This window comes from Chenopodium album, chromosome 24 (genome assembly GCF_948465745.1).
Source record: "Chenopodium album chromosome 24, dcCheAlbu1.1, whole genome shotgun sequence".
Lineage (NCBI taxonomy): Eukaryota > Viridiplantae > Streptophyta > Magnoliopsida > Caryophyllales > Amaranthaceae > Chenopodium > Chenopodium album.
In genome coordinates this window covers 15,740,956-15,759,795 of record NC_137857.1, presented here as the reverse complement: position 1 = coordinate 15,759,795, position 18,840 = coordinate 15,740,956, and the positions used below count along the sequence as shown (strand labels likewise).

General features: G+C 38.7%; 1 non-coding gene across 1 annotated transcript; it reads left to right on the top strand.

Annotated features, from left to right (window-relative positions):
• The first annotated feature begins 1,045 nt into the window (after positions 1 to 1,045).
• On the top strand, positions 1,046 to 1,151 carry LOC145612861 (small nucleolar RNA R71). The gene has a single exon (XR_014106772.1). It is a non-coding gene; the product is annotated as a small nucleolar RNA R71 (small nucleolar RNA).
• Positions 1,152 to 18,840: the final 17,689 nt, after the last annotated feature.

Genomic DNA, 18,840 nt, shown 5'->3' with positions numbered 1-18,840 from the left:
ATTGGAAGCAAGTTGGGCAATTTGGGTTTCAAGCATTTTCATATGAGCATTGGCTCGCTTTTTATCCTCCTCATTTCTCTTCTTTTCCTCCTCATGCATTTTCATGATGGCATCTAGCTTAGCCATCACGGGATCATTAGGAGGGGTCTTGATTTGAAGAGGTTGTTGAGGTGGAGGAAGTTGGGCTTGATGGAAACCCGGAGGCCTATTGGTTTGGGCATAGTTAAAAACATTTTGGCCCCTATTGCCTCCGGTGCCTTGGTTGGGAACATTGCTTTGTCGATTGTTTCCCATGTTACCTTGATCACCAAAATTTTGATTTTGATGGTCATGGTATCGGGAGTTGGGTTGTTGGTTTTGGTAGCCATACCCCCTTTGGTTAAAGTAGCCTCTTCCATTGAAATTGGAAGGGCCTCCCCCACCATGGTATTGGTTACCATAACCACCACCACTTTGGTTCCAACCACGGTTTCCACCTTGATTCCAATTCCCCATTTGATTGGAGTTTGGCCTCAAGTTCCCTACATTTTCCATTCTAGGAGCAAAATTCATAGCATTGACATCTTCTACATTATCATCATGTTCATAGGGAGGGGGTTGAACTTCACAAGCATACACACAATGGGAGGTATCATGATCATAGGTTTCACAATTTGAGCAAAACATACATCCTTGAGGCATTTTATTATAAGAAGAGGGGGAAGAAGTGGCCATACCATTGCCTCCCTTGGTTGAAGGGGAGGTATTACCATGAGGGTTGGACCTTTCTTTCATCATTTCGTCCATTTGCTTGGCCATCTTGGAGATTTGGGAAGAAAGGTTGTTGATTGCGTTGGCTTGCTCCAATGCATAGACACCTTTGCTAGAAGTGGCCTCCCTTTCTCCTTCATACCAATCATCATAATGCTTTGCGGCCTCCTCTATGATGCATTCCACTTCATCCTCTCCTTTGTTCATGATTGGACCGCCGGCGGCGGCATCTAGGCTTGTTCTCCCTTGAGGTGAGAGACCTCCATAGAAAGTGTGGATGAGTTGATACTTGGGTATCCCATGATGTGGGCGTTGACGTTGAAGCTCTTTGTACCGGTCCCATGCCGCACTTAGAGTCTCACCACTCTTTTGGCGAAAACCTTGAATTAAAGATCGAGCCTCGGCGGTCTTCCTATGGTTATAAAATCTCCTCAAGAAAGCCGTAGTCACTTGGTCCCAAGTAGTGAGAGAATTAGGGGGCACCTCCTTCTCTAGCCATTCTAGACCTCTCCCAATTAAAGAAAATGGAAACATCTTGAGGCGGATATACTCTTGAGTCACTCTGTTGGCTTTGATCGTGTCACAATACTTCTCAAATTCTTTCAAATGCTCATGAGGGCTCTCAAATTTTCCACCCGAAAATTGTTTCCTCTCTATTAAAGCAATCAAATTGGGCTTGATTTCGAAATTGTTGGCTTGAGTGGTAGGGGTTAGGATCCCACTTTGGGCTCTAAAGGCTTCGGGAGCCCCATGACGACTCAAAGGTGTATTCTCTCCCATTTTAGAACCTTCTTCACTTTCGGACTTAAAGATTGAAAAGGGGTTGATTTCCGGACTTGATGGCGAATTAGGGCTATCTAAGTCTTTACTTGAGGGTGAAGATGGTGGAGTATCTTCCAATTCTCTTACTCCTTCTTTCGTTGGGGTGTGAGAATTTCTACTCCTCGCTCTCGCTTCTCTTCGAAGTAAGGACAAAGATCTTTCTAGCTCCGGATCAATGGGAATCAAAGACCTTGAGCGAGTTCGTCCTCTGTTCATACAACAAAGCTAAGGAGAACGTAAGCACTGACAAGTAACAAGTAGTAACAAATACTAACAAACAAGAAATGAGATAGTCTCAAATAAAGTAATGAAAAAGCAATGGAAGCCGTCTCCCCGGCAACGGCGCCAATTTGACAAGGGAATAAACGTGTCGTCAATTGTCTATCCCTAGATCAAATACAATTTATACACCTAAACAAACCTAATACAAGTATAAGGCAAGCATAGGGGTCGAACCACAAGGAGACATGCATAAACACCACATTCACTACTTAATACTTAAGCTACCTCGGAACGAGAAGTGTGAAAAGCTAAGAAATTAAACTAGAGATTAAGAATGATTAACAATCAATAGAACTAAGCACCAAGGGAAGTAGGTAGATGTAGTTGCCAATTGATCATGCAATAACACGGAAGCAAAGCAATGGTAAACTAAGCATGCAAGAATATCGAATTAAAGCTCAATCTAACCGCCTTCCGGGGTTAATCAATTTCTCCTAACATAGCCTCCATGTTTCCACACTAGAACCATATATTAGAAGGTGCGATCAAAGAACTATCGATAACAATGAACCTTAACTAAGTCAACTTCCGTTTCTTGTTAGCAAAGATTCACCTTTAATCAACTAACAATGTGCACTTGCAAGAAGATTAAAGAATATCAAACATACAAAGACTTTAATCACCATTAACAAAACCCCAACATCATAAGCATGAATCAATCAACAACTACACCATCCCCACACCCTTGGCTAGGTGACTACTCACAAATCATATTGAAAACAATATCAATCATCAAATCAATAAGCATCAACATGATCAATAAGAAATGAAGGAAAAATCAAAACAAGCAAATAAAACTAAATACAAAAGTAAAGAAAGAGAGTAAGAGATTGCTCATTAATTGAAGATGAAGATTTACAACGATTCAATCAAGCTCCTTCTTCAATATCCAAGTTCATCAATGGAAATCCACACTTTCTCTCTCTACTAATGAAGTTTCTCTCACTAGATTAGGGCTAAAATGTTTCTAAGTAATGATAGATGATAATACTAACTTGAATAGGAGGCTATATATATGAAGCATAAAAGACGGAAATATTAAGCCTTGAAGAGCCCTCTAGCTTGCAGCCGCGCCCTCTACATCGTGGGTTACGGGGGTGCTAAACCCAGACAGCCGCGCCCGCGGCATGGGAACCCGCGCCCGCGGCTCCAAGGAGATGGCATCTCCTTCCAAGGAGAGGTCGCGGCACAGCAACAGGTGTCAAGTCAGCTCGAATAGCCGCGCCCGCGGCTTCTGGTGCCGCGCCCGCGGCTTAGGGAGGAGAGCCCTCTCCTGAGGCGCGGCGCGGCATCTACTGAATGATTGTGAAGTTGCCCTGCTCAGGTCCCCGCGAGAAAAAGCTAGAAGAGACAAGAAAAGGGAACGAAAGAAAGGAAACACGAGAAAAGCAAACAAAGAAAAGGAAAACAACGAGGGGAGGAAAAAGGGGCAAACAAGCTACAAGTGGGAGGAAAAACCCCGAAAAAGGAGCACTAAACCGTGGCATAAATGCCACTCATCATTAGTCAATATGAAATCATATTTCTTTGGCTAAGTTTTACATATGCTAGTCATCATTGTGGGTTTGAATGCAACAATTGAAACTCATACAACAACTTTGTTTAGTTTTTCAATGAGAAACGACAATAGAGGATGTGCACTTGGAATGTACTACCTTCACATGGTTATTAATCCCATTACACATAATGAGACCACGCGTTGTCATTTGTGACATGAGGTGAATCATGCTCATATTGTTGCTTTTATTCGATAACTTCTCAAATTTCTTCGAGATGTCCGAAATCACTTTTCTTGAACTCTTTCAAGGCTCTCGAACTTTTCAAGATTCTTATACTCCCACTTGCCTTTTGAGGAGGCATATTTAGCATAGGGTGAACCAACCATGGTTTTGAACCATGTTTGTTTGTTGCTTTTCTCGAACTCTTTAGAGATTTACACTACTCCCACTTGACCTTTTGGAACAATTTCCATAAGGGCACCTACTTGAGCAACAAACATTTTGTGCTAAGTATGGTTTGTGTATTAGTACCCCGTGCTCTATATAGGAATCGAACGTGCATCAAACGGTTTAATACATGTTTTATTCTTTCGGAGTTTGTTGTAAAACGATTTCACAACTCTTGGATGTTTATCAAGGTCTTGGCTTAAATTCTCATTATTACGATCATATTGCAATATTTTGAATGTGTTGCCAAGTACATGGCTTGACTTAAATTTTCACAATTACAATCATATTGTAGTGTAATCATTATCTTGTCAAGTTGATACTGAACTTCATACTGAACATTTTGAACATTTCAAAATTTTCACCCTTATGTTTCAACTAAGCACAAGTAGTGATCATATCACAAATGAAGTTTCATTGTCGTCTCTAACCTTTGAACCTTTGGTTTTCTTACATCGATATGTATTCGACCTTGAGTTCTCATCATCATTTCTCTAAATGGTGACTTAGTCAAAATTTCAAATTAGAATGATAATTACATATATCAATGGATTCATAATCCAATGATATTGAAAGTCCATCCCTTTGGATCTTCCGCATGCAATTTTCATTTTCATTTGAATTAATTGACATATTAGAGACAAGTTATATATATAGAAATGGTTTAACTATTTCTATCATATAGAACTTTAAACCTATTTAGCAATTCAAAACACATTATGACTCAATGAAGCATAGAATAACATTTATTCCACGTTTTTGAATCTTCGATGCTTAGTCATTACTAACATTGAATGGTGTTTTGATAATGGCAAGAATGAATAACATTTATTTAATTCTAGCCAATACCAAGGCAAGGTGAAATATAGGTTCTACTTGTAAAGTTGCAACTTTTGCTTCCAAACTTGTAGATTCTACTTGTGAAGTAGCAAAATTTGCTTCTAAACTTGTAGATTTATTCCTCCTTTAGCTAAATTCTTCCTTTAGTTCAACCAGATTGTGCAATGAGTGATCTAAACAAGACATCATATGTCCAAGAAGTAGCAATATGCAAAATTAATTTCTATAGTATACTTCTTAAATTGGAACATTTCCATTCTTTTACCTTCCAACTATATGAGGTAGTTTCTAATCAATTGGAATTGATCCATTTAATTTGAAACATTTGTTGTTCATAACAACTTAGCATGTAAGTAGTTCTAGGTTTGAGAAGTAGCAACTTGTTTGCAATTCTTGGCCTATAACTTCTTAATGCAATCCTCATATATTCCTAAACTTTTTCATTTGAGCCACTTAGAACATTTCTCTTAGGTTCAAAATGATACCTTGCTCAACTACTTTAAGCACTTTTCATGATTTTGCTAAGTCTATTCTATCATTATTTATATTTGAGTTTAATCAAGCATTAAACTCTATATAAAGTAGATGAAGAATACTGTCATTTGATCAACTTTTGATCATAGAGATTTTCAATCACTTTCTTATATTCAATCATATTGAAGATAAGAGATTTTATTGGTCTTTTATACTTGTCTTTTAGAGGGTTTGTACCTCTTCATCTCATTATATCCCTTGAAACATTTTTCAAAATGAAGATGTGTTGGCATTTTACTCAAACATTTTGAATAAAACCATCCTTAGACATGTGACATGGATTTCTAAAACTTACCTTTTAGAACAATCTTAGCAAAATTGGAATATAGGTTTATGGATTATCTTTTAAACTTTTGAGAACGTTTCTCAACTTTATTTTCAATCGAGGAGATTATATATAATAATAAAATTAGAAAGATATGTTACTTATAAGTAAACGCAAAATTCAATTATGCTTTTAAAATTTAAAGTACCATAAGCGAATTAAATTGGTAACTTTAAAACACTCTATTCAATTTAAGTGATCCCAACTTGAATTAAGTGATTCCAAGATCCTTTATTCGTGCAATAATTGACCAGAGTGAGGCCCTGCAATCAACCATTACATTTTCAAGGTGAGTAAACTCTTTACTGATTACAACTCTTGTAATTCTTGGTTGAATAATTAACCATCGCATGTTTAATTATTACTCTTAGCTTCAAGGTTCTAAACGCTTTAGGTAACCTTGTTGAATATAACCAATTAAAAGTGTAGATATGCGGTCCTACCCCCACTTCCCCAAGATATATTATGATGCTCTGGTGAGGGCCGACCCATCATAAACGATCAAGGTTTTCGTCGGGTTTTTAATTGGAAAAGCTGCATCAATATTACTGGGATCTAGATTTATTATGTTGTGATTAAATAGTGAACTCTAGCGCATCATCACAAAACATCAATAAAATCTAACATGCATAAAATACTGAATGCATAAATAAGACATAGCATGGCCCCTAATCCTAAGAAAACTAATAAAGTAAAAAGCTCCCACTTGAATCATCATGGATCTCATCCACCTTGCTCCTTTGGGCCTTCACTTTATGGGCTTCTTGGATTAACTGCAACCTGTAATTCTACTATATTCTATCTACTGCTTAAATAAAATAAAATAAAATTACAAAATACTTTATCGGTTCGTAGACCGTACTAAGATTACAAAATACATCACGATGCGCAGATCGTATTTAGCAATCTACTGGGCCATACTAGTCATTATATAGTAATAAACAACATCATATATTATAAAATTGCCACATAATAAATCACTCATCATGCTTTCCTAAACTACAACATCGAATTTTCACAATTAAGGAAACATGGCATCTAAATATCTCATATTTTAATTAATGTAATTAGATAATATCATATATTATTCATGATCATCAATAAAATATCATATATTCTAAATTAGTCATGAGATAGAATCAAATCTTATTTTAATCTTAAAAGATAAATTATATTTATCCTCAAAGATTATCCTAACAAAGTTAGGAAATTCTATCCTAATTACTAGCCAATCACAAAATTTTAAATCAATTATATCCAAAAATAATTATGGGATAATCACATTATTTAAATCAATTATTATCCTTTTGGAATATGCTCAGAATATCCTAATCAATCTTATCCAAAATTAACCACTTTAATTTTGGATAATTACCAATTTAACAACTTAAATATGGATAATATCAAATATAACAACTTTTGAATATTTGATTTTGTCCTAAAATAAAAGATCTTATCCAAATAAAACCAATTTTATCTTTTAAAATAAAAGATCATATTTTGAAATTATTTTAACTTATCCAAAATAAAACCGATTTTATCTCAAAATAATTCGTAATTATCCTGAAATAAATTTTCAAAACAGAATTTTTTTTTTTTTTTGTTTTTTTAATGTATGCGCCAGCCACCGTGGTGTGGCCAGCCGAAGCTAGCCACGGTGGCCGTACACCGTGAGGTGTACGCTGCTATAGGCAGCGACGCACAATAGCAGCAGTGTCGCGCAACTTTTGCACGGTGCTGCTGTTGCTGCACCTTTTTGATCTACCTGCTGCCCCTCCTCGCCCCTCCCTTCGGACCACCTGGTGCGGCAGTCGCCGTGGCAGCGCCACCCAGCCGCGGCTGCCGTACCTTAAATCCTTCCTCTTTTTTTTTTTTGTTTCAATTTTAATCAACAACTTTTGTTAAATAAAATTCATGTGGTCCATGATAAATTAAAACATAACTTTTATGCTAATTCATCTAATTAAAAATAAATTCACAATCTAATTTTAAAATCTAGGGTTCTTCATGAAAATAATCCCCAATTTAATTTAACTTTTAAATCAAATAATTGATCATGCAAAATTCACAATTTATACATAAAATCAACTAGATTAAATTCATGAATACGTAACTATCGAATTAATTCAAAATCAAAACACAAATTTCACAAATTAGGGTTCATAGTTTCGAAATTTTCGAAAAATAGGGATAGGGTTCGAAAAATATTCGAGCATGATAGGGCAAAAATCGGATCTCTTCATGGCTATTTTGAGCATTATTAAATCACATTTAATCAATTCCAAGAGTTAAATCACATTTAATATAATAATTGACCCATAATTAAATATTCTCCCTCCTAATTGAATTAAAATTGTGGACTATCAAAAAATTATTGGCAATATGCGTAAATGCAATAGGCTAACTGATACCACTGTAGGAGTTTATAGGTACTACGCAGCGGAAATAAACATGAATCATATTCATACAGTACCTAATCCAAGGATCTAATGCATAACACATAAAGAACAAATAGTTGTACCTTTGAAGCGTGATTCCACGTGCGATCGAGCAAGAACAAGGGGAGATAAAGAACCTCAAGCGTGATTCCTCTACTTGGTCCACGGGCACAGATTAAGACCTCCACTAATGCTAGTTAGTTGCAATTGAAACCTTCAATTGACCTTCTATGGAGAAGAGCGACATACTAACCAAGAACCACCACGAACCACCACACGCGCTACCAAGGGGTGGCCGGCCGTGAGTCCAAAGGGGGGAGGAGTGAGAGCCGTGAATGTGAGAGAGGATTAGGGTTTTGGGATTGGTTGCCTTGATGTCAAAATTCACAGTGTGTGAATTATGACTGCTTACTACAAACCCTAGGCATGGATCTTATTTATAGATCTCATCTCTAAATAAGAGCCCATGTCAAAAGCCCAAAACCTAATTCCAATCTAACTATGCTAGCCCAATCCAATTCATGATTAGTTAATTGCTCATGAGGCCCATTAATGGGCCTCTTACTTGCTTAACCCAATACCCTTGTGTGTGACCAATATAGGATCCATTCTAAAGGGCTTTGGACCATTTGACTAGCCCAAAGATCATCTCTCATAGTCTAGCAACAGAGGATGACGCCCCAATAGAATGAACTTATTATCTCCATAATAGTGATCCTTGATATATCTAGTAATTGTACTTATCGAAGACATAACTCCTTCAAGACCCACCCGCCACTATTTTCGTGATGACATGGCCAAGCTAGGCATAGATAACGACCTTGATGTACTCCTCGAAAACCTAAGCTTGGGTGAGTTTTTGAAATCTACCCCCCAAACCTACATGGAGCCTTCAATTGAGTTTTTCTCCACATTTGAATTCAATAGGGTAGGGGAAATCGACTTCATCATCTCCTTCTAACTCTTCAATGTAAAGCACACCATGAACCTAGCCGAGTTTAATGTAGCCCTAGGTTTCAACCCAAACGGTGATATCTTCGAGCCCCTTATCTCCCTTTCCCAAAGTGAGTATAATGAGGTTGCTTGGTGGAGAACCATAGCCCACAAAAAGCAGTTTGACTCCAAGATATCCCTTGCTAGTGAGATCATCCATCCGGCCCTTAGGATCCTCCATAGAATTCTCTGGTATTCGGTTTATAATAAGCAAGATTTGGGGAAGTTATCTCGAGAGGAGATCTTGGTTTTGTGGATGGCTACTAAGCTGGAGTTGGGATCTAGGATAAACTTTGGCTATATTTTCATGGAGTGTTGCAAGGAGATTATGCATGGGGTTAAGACGGGGGAGATTCATTGTGGGGGCATGGTGACCCGTCTAGTGAGGTATTTTAAGCAAGAGTGGTTCTTAGAGTCTTGCACTTCGGTTGGAGGGAGTGAAGACATTTGGATTAGTTTGAAGCAGGTCAACACCCTCCGTTTCATAACTAGTACTAGGAGAGCCGGTACTTACTCTTGGCTAGTGAGGAATACCCACCATTGCCTTCTCCCTAACCCAGCCGCTACCTCCATCTTTTGCCAAGCTAGGAATGTTTGGATGGTCCCTAGGGACAATGGTAGGATAGATGAGGATGAGATGGAGGAGGATGCAAATTTTGTTGAGGGAGCCGGGTTTGAAAGAGTCAATGAGGAGGAGGAGGAAGGAAGAGGAGAAGAACATGAGGAACAACAACAACAACTGCCGTTTCATCAACAACATGAGCATTTCCAAGAGGATGCTCAAGGAAGAAGAAGAGAGAGAAGACAACAACAACAACAAGACTTCCAAGGAGATGCTTATCTCCGGGAAATGGAGGCCATGAGAGCCCACATGGAACGCATGCAATTGAGCATGCAAGGTATGTTTTCTGACCACCAAACTTTATCTTATCAAACTAGCGCCTTGTATGACGCTAGTGTACGTAGGGGGGAGGTCACACCTCCGGCCAACTACCCTTATGTGCCGCCCCAACAAGGGCCGGTACCTTCCCGGGGTGGTGACGGCCTCCCTACGTACCCTTACTGGCAAGGGGTTGAGAATCCCGATGTGCCAAGGCGCAACTTCCCGCCCTATGATTATAGGGTCTTGGGGTGGAGTGATTATAGGGGTGACCCCGCTTATTACTATGTTCACCCCCGTCACCCCGAGCCCCTTGTTCAACAAGAGCCTTTTGACCAAGTGACCCCATCCCAACAAGACCTATTTAAGGGTCATTATGGGTTTCCTCCCGGTTTCACCGGAGGTTGGGATGGGGGTGATGGTTTTGGAGGTGATGATGGTGCCGGCCCTAGTGGCCAATAGTCCCCTTTTCGCATGTTTGTTTCCCTTTTTGTTCTCCCCTTTCCCTATTTTTGCATGTTTGTCAGCATCGGGGTCGATGCTTTCATTTTGTGAGGGGGGAGGGTCAAAAAGGATGTGTTAGCATGGGGACGGCACCTTGGGCTCGGTGGGAAGTTTTTGATAAGGTTTTTGGTGGATTTTGGCTATTGGTCTCGTTGTTGTGTTGCTTGTTGTTGATTATTTCTTTGGATGATGTTTTTGGGAACTTCTTGAAAAAAAAAAACAAGAAAAAAAATTTTGGTTTTGATGATGATGGGTTCTTCTAGGTTTGTGTATATAGTTAGTGTTTAAGTGTTTTATTGTTTGCTTTTGTTTGGAAGTTACTAACAATTTCATTTTGTATATATATAGCTTTCTTTTCTTTAACTCACCTTGTTCGTAGCTCATGATTTGGATTGCGGAACCCTTTGGAGAAGCTCGTTCTTGCTCCTTGGGTACTTTAGTCTAGCACGGACGCTTGGTGAGGCCTTTCTTATTTTACTCCTTTTTATTTTCACTTCTTTGTTTTCTTGGTTGCTTAGATTAGGATTAGATTTAGGGAAGTTGAACGGTTCGAGGATGTATGAATTTAACACCTAGTGTGTTTGGGGTCTTTGGCGATGTGGCCATTAGACCACTTGTATGTCGATTGGGATAAACGTGTTATGATTGCATCTTTGCCCTTTACTCTTTCCGTTTCTTATCTTTATCTTAGTTTTCCATCTTTTCTTTTTTTTCCCTTTTCTTTTGTTCTTGTTGGTGTGCATATTTTTTTGAGGCTTTCTTTTTACTCTTTCTCTTTTTGAATGTTGGACTTGTATGCAATGGACTCTTGCTTTTGAATAATAGTCTTCCTAGGTAATTATGATATGCACGGTTTGAGATTACGTTTGGTTGATTCTAGGATAAAGCATGCTAAGATAGTTGTCTAGAACTAGGGGGATCATGAAACCGGATTCTACTCGTTTGTGGCATGTTGGTAGTTGCTCCCTATCTTTGATTTGACAACCTTAGTGAGTTTTTGCTACAACCATGTGAGATGTATAATTGTTCAAGCTTTCATCAAATTCTTGCATGAGCGGCATGGATCCTTGATTTTCGCAAACCTAATCTAGAATCTTAGCATATGATTCCTAAGACCGTGACCGAACTACCTAGGAAGGACAAAGGCAGCTTTTTCGGGGAGGTATTTTCTTTTTTCTAGGATAGTCCCTTTTATGTTTACTTTTTGGATTTGGGATACATTTGCCTACTTGTTACCCCCTTTGAACCTTTTTTCCTCTTTTCAAGCCGCATAATTAGATATTTTGAGCCTTTTGTTTCGTTCTCTTTCTTTTTGGTTTTTGTGAAGCAAAGGTCAATGTTTGGTGATTGTGGTGTATGAAGTTGGGGTTTGGTTCGATTTGGTACACATATTTGAGTTGTTTTTGTGAATAATGGTAAATGCTTATGTAAAAGCCGTCCTTTAAAAAAAAAAAAAAAAGAGGAGGCAAGGACATTAATAAGTGCATATTTGTAAAAGCTGTCCGAATTGAGAAAGAGGCAAGGACTAATGCTTTAAAGGTGTATGAGAAAATTAAAAAAAAATAAAATAAAAAAAAATTTCAAGTGTCTTTCACCTCTCTTTGCATTGAGGACAATGCTTCCTTTAGCTTGGGGGGGGGGGAAAGCGTTCACGCTTTTTGTTCCTATTTTAGTAGAGTATTGCTTTGAATAAGCTTGGCGGTGTTAATACATTTTTGTTTGGTGATTACTTAAGTTTGGTGTTGAGATTTGGCCGGTCTTTGCTTCACATTTTAGGATAACCACCAAATTTTAAATTTTTAGCCTACCTTGACCCTTCTTGCCTTACGTTACAACCTTGGGGAAGACCTTTGGACCTAGGAGTTGAGTCTTTCATCGGTGGAGGGAATCATAGGTTGTGGACTAAGGAAAGGGGATGCGAAATCAAGATGTCGAGTAGCCTAAAAACTTTAATCTTTTTCCGGTTCCTTCACGGAATCTATGAGATGCTCACTAAGGGGAGATATGAGATTAGTAGGGGGAACGCGGTAAGGTCGTTTGGGATGAAAGTGGAGTGTGATAACTAGTTCCTATGCTTAGCATATTTATGTTTCAATCAACCTTAGGTATCTTATAACGTGCATACCATAATTCACTTTAGAAAGGTTGTTATTCATTTGAATTATAGTCTCTTTGCAAAGTCCATTTCGTAAAGATTTTGTTTCCTTTTTCCTCTTTCTTTTCTTTCTTTGGTTTGCCTCTTGGGGGTTTGGTGGAGAGTTATGGGTAAACTCTTAGGATACCCTTACGAGAGCATCACTCGTCCTCTAGGGCGATCTAGGGGTTCAAAATGGCTAGTTGTAGCTAAAAACAACCGTGATTCCTACGACAATGAGTCCTAGTGTAAATTCTTGCCCCTCTTTTTCTTTTTTTTTTTTATTTCGAATAATCACTTCTTATTCCTTCTTGGCCTTTGTTTTGCTCGGGACGAGCAAAAGTCTATCTTGGGGGAATTTGATGAGTGTCATTTATGGCACTCATAGGGTAGTCTTTTAGGTTATTTCTTTCCCTTTTCACGCTTTCTTCTCTTAGTTTTGGTCCTTTTTCCTTTAGTTTCTCCTTTTTCCTCTTTTCTTTATGATTCTCGTGTTTTTATCGTGTTTTCCTTTATTTTGCTCTTTTTCCCTTTTATTTCCTTCCTTTGTTTACTTGTGTAGGTATTGTGAGATTCACCTTGGCAAAGGATGCAATTCGGGACCTCAATGATCAAGCAAGGAAGAAGCATTTGGCTAGAGAGGGCTTAGAGAGGCCTTGGAGAGGCCTCGGAGAGGTCTCCAAGGTATTTCCAGCACGCCGCGAGCGCGGGCCCAAGATGCTCAAAAGTGTCAAAATGAGGCAGGAACTTGCCGCGGTTGCCCCGAGGTCTTCCCGCGGGCGCGGGCAAAATGGAGAGGCCTCTCCACTCAGAGAGACCGCGACCCCCTGATCAGCCTTTGGGAGCAGGGGATCGTCCCGCGGGCGCGGGTGTCATTGCCACGGGCGCGGGTCCCTGATGCCGCGGGCGCGGTACTGCCCAGATAGCCCGCGGAGGGTTCCGTACCCATTTCTCCGCGGGCGCGGGTCTATCGGGAGAGGGCGCGGGAGCTGCCGTTTTCTTCTTAGCTTATAAATAGAATTGTATTTCCTTTTTGAATCTAACTTTTTGATAATATTTCATTAGCTTAGTTTTAGAGAGAGAATCTAGAGAGAAGTTAGAGAGAAGTTCTTGGTTTGGATTTGTAAATCAACATTTGATCAATCAAGTTTGGATTTCTTCATTTTCAATCATCAATATTAGTGAGAATCTCTTCCTTCTTTCATCTCTTACTTACTTGCTATTTGATTTTTGCTTGATGCTTGTTTTTCTTTGATTTGAGTTTGATATTATTGAATACTTTGATTTCTATTAGATTTTGATATAGAATGATGATCAATGCAATTTCTAGTTATTTGTTTTTGAATTTCATCATGATTAGTGAGTAGATTAGCTGCTAGGGAATGGGGGAAGCATGTTTGATTAATGGAATTGCTAGTTGATGCTCTTTGATTGGTTGATTTGTTGCAATTAAATTGGTTGACATAGTTTTGCATGAGATTGATTAGATTAGGATTGATCACCCTATAACATTAATCTAAATTGCATTGCAACTCTTAATGACATGACCAATTGATTTGAAGGTTGCTCTAATTGATTGAGTTTGCTTGTGATTCTTCTTGGTTTGCCTTTCATAGTGACCACTTGATTGGCCTATAGGAGATAGCATTTGAACTCTCTTGATTGCTAATATTGTTTGTCCATTGCAATACTTGAATTAATTGATTGAGCTTTAAACTAGCATTATCATTGATTTTGCATGTGGAACCCATATCCCTAGTGTTTCGACCCTTGATTACTTGTTAAATTTGATTTAGTTCACTTTAGTACCAACCATAATCTCAATTTCGACTTCGAGGTAGCTTGACTTAGACTTTAGTTTTCATCATTGCATTCCCTTGGGATGGACCCTTAACTTGCCCTATATTCATATAAGGTTGGTTAGGTGTATACAAATTTAGTTTGACTTGGGGAAAGGGTAGATAACGACATGCATTTTCCTCTTGCCACTCCGGCAGCAGCAGCGGAGTGCAGACAGGGGAAGCAGTCAACTTCGATTAGCAGCAGAAGTACACCGCAGCAGACAAAATTTGCCGTGTCACGGTTTGTGGTGCCGTGTCACGGTGTCGGAAGACGTGCGCCGGTGTTTCTAATGGTGGCGCGGTAATTTGTGTGAGCAAAATTGAAAATGGGGAAAGGAAAAGAAAATGTATGAAGAAATGATGGAAATGGTGAAGCAGGATATTGAATTTAAAGCCAAAATATGACCGTTACGCACCTCGTTTCCCGTACCACGGGGTTCGTTATCATGTAACGGTTAGTTCCTAATGTGGCACGTTTTTATTTGCGAGTCAACAACACCAAATTTGACCAGTAGGAATCCCGCGTCACGGGACCATGTACCGCGTCACGTCAGATTTCCTTCATGACACGGTGATTTTGCGCGTGTCCTTCACTTTCCTCGATGCTGTCAGCGAATATTCCTGGCTCTTTTGACTAAAATTGCACGATTATCCGCAGCTTTTGGGCAGTTAATTTTTGAAAACAACCTTATTTATTTAAAAATAACCAAACCAGTTTAGTTTGGTTCGTAGTAAGGGTCCAATAATAGTATAGTTGGATAGGGCTCTAAAAGACCTTTCCAACGATATATTATAAGCCCAATTCCGATGAATATTGAGGAAGTTATGGCCAAAATACTAAATTGGGCCCAGTTAATCATTTACATACGGCCCAATGATCAAGAGAAGGGCCCAATGTTAATTATTATTCCTAAAATAATTAGCATTAATTATAACTTTCTAGAATTTTATAGAAGGTTCTTTTTAATTCTAATATTATTAGATTTAATAATTATTTTAAGATGGATTTTTATTTGGAGTAAAATATTATTGTTTTTATTATTATATTATTATTTTTAAAAGATACGTTTTATCTTCTGTACGGATTCCGTAGATCAATTTGGTTAAAGATCGGATTCCGCGTGGAAAAGCGCGTGCAAGTCAGACTGTCGCCAAACGACAAGTTTTTGTCGCTTGGCGACAGACCTTGTCGCCTCGCGACAGCGTGTATTTCTGGCGACAGCGTGTAGTTTTATTCCTTATCTAATTCTATACTTTTCCGAACTATTTTCTTTATAAATAGGGTCTCGAATCTCCGTTTTCATTCATTCACAATCACCCAATTCTCTCTATTCTCTCTTAAGCAATATATGCTTTCTTTCTCTCTCTCTTTCTAAACTAGCCTTTTAAACACAATTCCGCAACACAAGACTTAGAATCACCTAGCCAAGTTCAAAGTTGCCTTCGCCCTAGACGTGAAAGGTTTAATATTTTCTGAGGGTTTGGTCCCAAATCAAGTCTAAACTTTTTAACTCTCTTTCTTTCAATTATTTAATTTAATTCTTTGATTTATTATTTTCATTGAAGTTTACTAACGCGTGTATTTTGTTATTAGAAGGAGGCATCAAATTAAAGTATGTAATCTCATTGCTCTATTCTTGTAGAAAGCATGCTTATATTATTTTAATTCCTAGTATCATGTTAGGATGTTTTTATTGCTTTCTGGTATCATGTTTAGGGTGCCTTTTATTATTTCTAATATCATGTTAGCACCATGTTAGGTTAAAAGCTTTGATCTATAATTCTTAGTGACATGCTAGGGTTTGTTATTAATCTTGTTAGTATCATGCCTAGGATCTTGCTATTATTAAGCTTTATTATGCCTTGTAACTATGCTACGATTATTATTCATATTATTATTATTATGCTTATGCTTATTATTATGTTGCTTGATATTATTTTTATTATTGTTATTGCTTGTTCACGCCTTTTATGCATGTTAAAGGGAATTTGTACTTGAAATCACGCATAATAAGATAATTAATAATTTGATTTAGGCTAATGTGGTTTTAATTCAAGTGATCGCCAATAATAGATTTATTTGTGCATTAATATTCAACCAACATAGATTAAACAGGTTTAGGTTAACCTAATGTTCGCATGTTAGTCAGAAAGCGCACATGAATACGAGTAGAACAAAATAGAGGCCTATTTTATAGGGCGGGTCCTTTCTTTTGTAGATTGGATTCGTACCTTCATCCCCAAACCCTATTTGATTACTCACCTTATGGAGTTGACGATCTCCTGGATCGTTTTGGGTTTACAAGTTCCTAAGACTTTTTGGCGACTCTTTTGCTCTAGCTTTCTTCCCTTCGGAACGCCACCATACTTTAGTGTATGATAACAGTGGGGTTCAAGCTTGGGATTATAATGCTTGAAATATTCCCCACACTACCAAACCCAGCCCCCTACCCTTTCCCGGAAAACACCACACCCCCACCCCGCCGGAATTTCGGCCCTCTCCCCGAAAACCCCTCCCCCGCCATCGGAAACTGCCGCCCAGCCTCCCCACCCCTTCCCCCACCCCTGAAAACCCCTCCCCCACCCCCATAAACCCCTCCCTTGCATCGAATACCACCCCAAAAACCCCAGATCCGCCGCCCAGCACTCCCCCTTCCCTTGAAATTCACCCCTTTCCTTCCCTCACCCCCGAAAACCCCTCCCCCGTTGCCGGAAAACGGCGCCCATCCTTCCGTCATCCTCGAAATCCATCCCTTTCCCTTCCCTCACCCTCAATTTCATCCCCTTCCCACAAAAACGACACCCCCTTCCCCGTCAATTAGCCATGAAAACAACTATGCTAAGGTTGTTTCCAGGGGCTGGGATGGGTGGTGGAGGAAGGCCGGTGGTTTTTAGTGGAAGTCGAGGGTCGTCCGACCGTTTTTCGGTGAAATTGAGGGTCGGGGTTAGGGTTTCGGCGATTGAGGGTGGTGGTGGAAGTGGCTGTGCGTGGGTTTTTTTTAATTTGTTTTTTTTAAGCCTATCATGATGCGACACGTGTGCAATTAATCACAAGTCAGCAATATTTACCTGATTAACCGGTTGCAATTCATTTGGGTGCAATAGAAATTAAAACTTCCTAAAGTTGGGAGTGAAAGATAATAAACGAAAGTTGGGATTATTTTTGGCGGACGAGGCAAAGTTTAGATTAATGGGGGCAATTTTTGCTTTTTATAAGAATTTTGAAATCTAAAATTGACATGTTTTAATGTGTTTTTTTTTTAAATGATAATGTTATATGTGGGATATATATAAACATTAAATATACTTCTAAAAATGGAATTAAGTTGGGAATTCATGACAAAAACTAAGGTTGTACAGAGAACGGTTTAGACCGCACTAAACCGCAATTTTGCGGTTTGGTGTGGTTTGCTGTTTGAAAATTGTGGTGCGGTATTTCAAAATGAACAAACCGCGGTTTGTGGTTTGGTGCGGTTTCCAAAAAAATTTAGACCAAACCGCAATTTAATGCGGTTTGCGGTTTTTATACTATACTTTTATAAACTAATAATCTCTACCATGTCTCCCCGAAATCACCATTTCTCATTTCTTTTATAGAAAATGAGTTTAATATTTGAATTATAAATTAATAATTATAAAATAAAATAAAAGTTATGTTTTAAAAAGAAAAAGGAAAAATTGTCGAAAATAATACAAACTTTGAGCGATCCGCTAAAAACAAGTCAAACTTTTGTTTATTTCAAAATAATACTAACTTTGGGAGGCATCCGCTTTTAACAATATACATTTGACCTGTAACCTTAATGACCGGTTAATTACTTTTTTTAATATACTTTTTAAATATTTTAATTAACTATTAATTGCAACTTTGATTATCTTTAACAATTAATATAATTTATTTTTTAAAAAGAAAAACCATCCCCCACCCATTTCCCCCACCGCTACCAGCTTGCCACCCGCTTCCTCTTCCCTTTCTCGGCTTCTCTGCCCTCCGGCGCCGGTCGGCCCAGACACACCGTCTCCCGACCTCGATGCTGACCTCTTCCCCCTCGTTACTCGTACACAATTCCCACTTCCCCAAACCTGTAACAACCCCGATCTTCTCCCCAAAATCTCCCTCCTTCCCAAGAAACCCTTTAAAACTATCCCTCACCACCAAAAAAAAAGAAAAAAAAACATAACTGAACCTTCCCCACCACCTCTAGGGTTCCGATTAGAGTTTTCTAATGTGGGAGATGGGTTTTAAGGGGTTTTGTGGGTGGAAATGGTGGTTTCGGGGAGAATTGGTGGTAAATTAAGGAAAAGAGGGAAGGTAGGCGACGCGCGACAGGGGGAGAAGGGGTCAGCGCTGGCGCCGAGGGAGGGTGGTTCTGGGGGTGGTCGGCGCCAGAGGATAGGGGAAGGTTGGCAGTGTGATTGGGGTAGGGTGGGGAATGGTTTTTTTTTTTATAAAATAACAATAATAATAATAATAATAATAATAATAATAATATAAATCTTTTAAAATAAATAAAAACATAATATAAATACATAAAAAGTCAAATTAAATTG